The sequence below is a fragment of the Cyprinodon variegatus genome, unplaced genomic scaffold (assembly GCF_000732505.1).
Source record: "Cyprinodon variegatus isolate N-32 unplaced genomic scaffold, C_variegatus-1.0 Scaffold1514, whole genome shotgun sequence".
NCBI classification, from domain to species: Eukaryota; Metazoa; Chordata; class Actinopteri; order Cyprinodontiformes; family Cyprinodontidae; genus Cyprinodon; species Cyprinodon variegatus.
This window is the reverse complement of record NW_015151967.1, coordinates 47,370-53,369: the sequence shown is the minus strand read 5'-3', so window position 1 is coordinate 53,369 and position 6,000 is coordinate 47,370.

The window sequence follows — 6,000 nt, the reverse complement described above, 5'->3', positions numbered from 1 at the left end:
CAAATAAACTAATTCACTCCTAAACTGTTAGCTATTTTCGATTAGCGATTAATGTTAGTATTTGCTCAGTTGTTGGGGAATTTTGCCCCTCTCCTCTTTGCAGAAATGGACAGTTTAAGGTCAAAGCATCTCTACTGTATACATTTTACATTACTGTAAAAGCCCAGACTTTGACTAGGCCATTCCAAAACCTTCCTATTAAAATTGTGTTTAGTTTGTTTTTTTTTTGGGGGGGGGGGGGGGGAGGGGGGTTTATTTAGCACAGAGCTTCAAAGTGCGGTTGAGCTTAATATCAGCTCTGCTGCTCCCATCAACACCTTTGCTTATAGATGTTTGAGATTGGCCTTTTTTTCGGTGTAGTCCTGTTTCTCTGACTGACTGGCTGGATGTGCTCTCTTAATCCTCTGACATGGGAGCTGGCTCAGAGCTCGTCTGCCTGGCTGTGTGTTTCCTGGACGGGGCCTTTTACAGTTGCCTTTTGTGTCTCTGCTTCTGTCTCCTTGAACCCCAGTCGGCCTCAGCAGATGGCCGCTCACACTGAGCCTGGTTCTGCAGCAGGTTTCTTCCTGTTAAAAGGTAGTTTTCCCTCTCCACTGTCGCTACAAGCACGCTTAGTGTGAGGGATTGCCTGCAAGTCAATGAGTTGATGCAATCAACTTTGAATTAATTTGACTGCATGATCTGTTGAACTGTAAAGGGCCTTGAGATGACATGTGTTGTGAACTGGCGCTATAGAAATAAACTGAATTGAATTGGTAGAATCTTCTTACACTTTTTTTTTTAAATCAAAAATAAGCAAATGTTTTTTCTTAATAGTGATGTTTTCTTTATGTTCACCCTTCTGTTACTTAATACTAACATAATTAACCATTAAGGGACAGAGGGAATGATTTTGTTGGTAGATAATAGCTTAGATGTGACAAACATTTCTTTACCTTCTGCACATTATTCTGCAAATACTTTCTCCTTTTTTTGAGTGCCAATGCTATAAGATACAGTCCGTTATCACTTCTAGAGGCTCACACAAAAATAGACCATTAGGAAGAGACAGATAGCTTTTTTAAGAGGGGCTGCTTTTATTCTGAAATATAAATTTGAAAAATACCTTCAAGATCCGAGTAACCTTCACAGAAGAGGCGAAAAAGCTGCTATAAAAGAGAGTGAAGATCCAATGAGACAGAGCCAGACAGTAAACATGTGATTTATTTTTAGCCCGTCCAGAACACAACGCATATTGAGCAACAGGGAGAGATGAAGGAGAGGAGCAATAAAGAGGCTGATTTATTCAGGGGCAGCTCTCCTCTGTCACATGTGGTCCCGGTGGGTTCTGGCAGAAGCCCCGGGGTCGTATTTTCTAACAGTGAGGAGGCAGCGCTCCACCCCTCCACCTCTAGACTCACACAAAGGCTTCAGGCCTTCTGTGAAGGCCTGAGCACCGCAACACACTCACAGCTGCTTTATAAGAAAGAAGGCAAGCAGACATTATTTTGATGTTATTCAGTAAGGCAACAGGAACGATTTGTTCACTCTGAAAGGCTGTAATCCTTCATAATAACCGCACCTGAGGGTGGGAAGAAAAGATCAGGATGAACACACACACGGAGCCGCCGATGATGGAAGTGACAGCTGTGCTTCCACTTATGAAGGGGGGAGAGAGGAGAGCAGGGGGGGAAGACCTGACAAGACGAATGCCCTCATTTCCACTGAAGAATAAATCATGACAGGAATATTGCACCCTATTGCACGCTTCATAGATATTCAAGATAGACGGCATAACGGCAAAACTCCAAACCAATTAGGACAGAGTCCTTTCTGTTAGGGGCAAAGAGCAGATATCCACAAGTTGATTTTTCGCTCCGTCTCAAGTTAAAGCGAAGCAAAGTCTTCGGCTTTACTCAATCCTTACATCAGGATCCTGACATTCCCCTGATCCTGGCTTTGATAAGACTTTTAGACTTATTCACTCAGCCTGAGGCTCTTTGCTTTCGAATTAGATTAAGAACCTGAACTGAATATTAAATAGTGCCCTTAGATTTTCTGTGTGGACTGATTTGCTCTTTCCAGTACTGTAGGACCAAGCTGGGACCGGAAAGCTTGAGGAAAACCCCAAACAAAATGACATTAATTACATCCTAGCTGTCAGTGGGATGGCATCACAGAGTCTGTGTGAGTCTGAGATGTGTCTTTGTTCCTCCTGCAAACGAGGCTATAGTTTGGATGCTTGATCTTCTTATGACTGATGAGATCTGTTTAAAAGTCACATTTCACTACATGCATGTTATTGAGAAAAAGCATTACTAGTGTTTTCTTTTGATGCTTAGCTGATGTGCTTGTTAAAGCTAAAGTAGGAGGTGCTGGGGGAAAAAAAACTGCTTTAGAGTCTCTGAAAAAGAGAATAACATTTGAAATACTTCACCTCTAAATCTCTGAGGTTGTTTATCATACATCAGAAAATAGATGGATCAATGGATGTTTATCATACAAGAATGACATCCTGCTCAATCCATCATCCGGATCTATCAAAACTAACAGGCCAAGCAAGCAGACTCTCCATGCATCCAAAGCTTAAGGGGGAGAATATAAAAAAAGGGAAGCTATGATCACTGATCTTCAAAAACCTTCCCCTGGAAACCATTTAAATGACGTTATTTAATTTCTGGAGTCCTGCATGTTGTGTGCCGCTCCTCTAATACATCAAATGGCTAAACTTTCTCCTCGCAGTGTCTTTATGTTCTGCAGCGACATGGTAGTGAGCCATCTATTTGATTCAAAAAGAGATCTAAAATATGCAAGACTGACTTTGGACTCAGTTTAGATCAGATCTTATTAATCTTTTAAAATGACTCAGTCAAAGTTCACACCTAAATCAAATTGATGAAAAGTTATGACAGGACAGGAAAACTAAACAATCTGAACTTGGAGCACAGAACTAAGAGCCTTTCAGTGATTGTCAAAAAACTTAGGCTCTTTAAACTGAAAACCAACTTTTGGCATTACGCCACAAAGCACTTTAAAACAATTCTTTTTAAAGCTCCTAATAAAATCTGACTATCAGTCATTGTTTCTATGGACGCCAGGCTTCACAAACTTTCAGCATATCTCGTATGTCACAGCAGCGTTTTATTGAATGGGACAACGCTGGAGGGAATATCTGTGAAAAAAAATGATTCAATCATTTATGAATGAGCTTAAAAGCATTTCCTGAGCCATGATCCAGGATGTCTGAGAGAACTGAATTTATTCTGACTTCAACTCACCAAATCTTTTTAGCAGATAAATCAGAGGGAAATGTTTGTTAAACCCATACATATGGAAAAGATACATCAACCTGATAATGAAGTGCCAACTGGCTCACTTTGATTTCAGTTTGGCCCACTTGTCCAAATGTTTATTAAAGATGCATGCAACAGATTAAAATCATGATCAGGGCTTGGAATTAGTTTGAGGAGACCAGGAGGGTTGCATCTTTCATAAATTAACACCATCCTTTTTTTTCCTGTCATGCCAAATCCCAGTTGGGGTCGGAAGGGGTGCTGGTGCCTAGAGGCGGGGTACACCCTGGACAGGTCGCCAGTCCATTGCAGAGCAACAGAGAGACAAACAGGACAAACAACCATTCACACACACACCCACAGCTAAGGAGAATTTAAAAAAGCCAATTAACCTAACAGTCATGTTTTCGGACTGTGGGAGGAAGCCGGAGTACCCGGAGAGAACCCACATATGCTCAGGGAGAACATGCAAACTCCATTCAGTAAGGAATTGTACCTGAAACCTTCTTCCTGCAAGGCAGCAGTGCTATCCACTGCTTCACCGAGCAGCCTCAATAAATTAATACCCTTTTAGTTATTTTTATAGCAAAAAGAAGCAGCTTTCACAGCCTTTTTATTTATCAGAGATAAATCAATAATACAAAATAAATAAATAATGGGGGGAAAGATATATATTAAATAAGTGATTAAACGTTTTGAATCATATATTGCCTTTTAAAGGCTTGAATCTTCCTGTAAGAAAGAAATCCCACAGCAGCAGACACATCAGGGTGAGGAGAGTTTCAGCAACAGTTCAGTAAAAGACTGCTGGTGTAACATGTCAGATGGATTCTAAAGAAGAGTCTATCCTCTGAAGATTGACATGACATGTGACGGCTGGGAGTGAGCGGGGAAGATTCTTAAAATCTTAACAATACAGCTGACCTGGAAAGAAGAGAGAATTAAAGAATGGCTCCAAGATGTTCTGATTTCAGGAAGTTAAACTAACAAAAGTTAAAAAAAAGAAATGTTTTCATGTCTGCTGCCGTTACCCCTGGTAAAGTTGAGAGTTAAGTGTTTTACTTCCGCCTTAGGCTGCATGTTTGTCAACAAAACCTTTAATTAAATGCAAAGTAGTTTAGACCCATAATGAGAATGACTTCAGTTTATCAGAGGTTCAGTCTTAACAGATTAGCAATCTACAAAGAAGACTGAAATCATCGCTCTATTTCAACTGCTGACTCTTCTTAACTTTTTGATGCGTCCTTGTACAGTAAGGGCCAAGGTGTTTACCTGGCAAAGAGAATGAGGAATGCAACAATTAGACAGAAGAGACCCATAACTTCAGGCAGGGCAAAGATGGAGATGGCATACAACAGGGGTGCTCAAGTCCAGTCCTCAAGAGCTACCATCCTGTAACTTTTAGATGCCTCTCTTTTCTAACACACCTGAATCAAAAGGCTCAATCCCCTTATTTAGCCCAGCAGAGGCATGATAATGAGCCACTCATCCTATTCAGGTGTGTTAAAAATGAGGTGCATCAAAAAGTTGCAGGATAAGAGCCCTTAAGCACCCCTGGCATAAAAGAACAGCTGGTGATTCTGAGATGAGTTTCTTGCATTTCCTGGGTTAGGAAGCCTGGGTTCATATCCCAGCTGGGAGGAAGGAGCTGCCAGTGTGGGTCCTTAGGAAAGACCCTTCACGCTAATGCCTGCTTTAGGGAGGGTGGGCATTGCACTTGGAATCCTAAGGTTCGGAGTTCAAGATCCACTTCCACAGTCTGCGACTCTGGGTCCCTGAGCAAATACCCTTAACCCCACAATGCTCCCCGGGCCACGCACAATAGCAGCCCACTGCTCCCCAAGGAGATGGGTTAAATGCAGAGAGGTTATTTATTTGTTCTGTACTTGTAACATTGTAATAATAAAAAAACGAAACGAAAAAAAATCCAGTAAGACTGCCAAAGACCGTTCTAATACCAGATCCAGTCAAACCAACAGAGGCAGCTCCTGCTCCAATGAACTTCTCAGCTGTGTCAATATCACGGCTCTCAGCACTGGTCTAGAATCCCCACACTGCAACCTGCTGCTGGGAGGCTGCAGAGCTTGGTGGAGGAAGGAGTAAAGCAGTCTGTTTTCCTGCTGTCTGAGAGTCACTGCTGCTGAGAGGGCCAGAGAGGGCGTGGAGATGAACTTAGTACATGCATACATTATGATGGGTCGACTGGGTCAGATCCAGTGGAGCAGCTTTCAGATATATATTGGTCTGTTGAAGAGGTCAAACAAACAATAGGACCACTGGTAAAGTTGATGCAACACTGACTTTAAAGGTGAGTATTTTGATTTGGGCAAGAGATGCACCAGCCAGTCAACTAGAAATCAGACCCTTTTGCCTTGATCATTATGTCTCATTAAATGCATCAGCAGCATCCATTACTGCTATTAGTTTAGTTAAGCAACTGTAAAAAAAGGGAAGAATCTTATAAGCGCTCTATTTTCTGTCGAGGTTTTTCTGCTGTCAAAGATCCTTTTCTCATTCTCTGACCATCCTCTGGGAAATCAGCTGAAACTGGAAACAGAAGGGCAGACGTCAATGACAACCATCCATGAGCTCAAATATAGAGTTGGACATATAGAACAGTGGAAGATGTGGGATCTAGATGTGCTAGAATATCAGTAGGTCCACCGCCCTTTTGAACAGCCTGTGCCAGACAATTATTCTGCATCATTTTATTTCTAAACGCATTAAC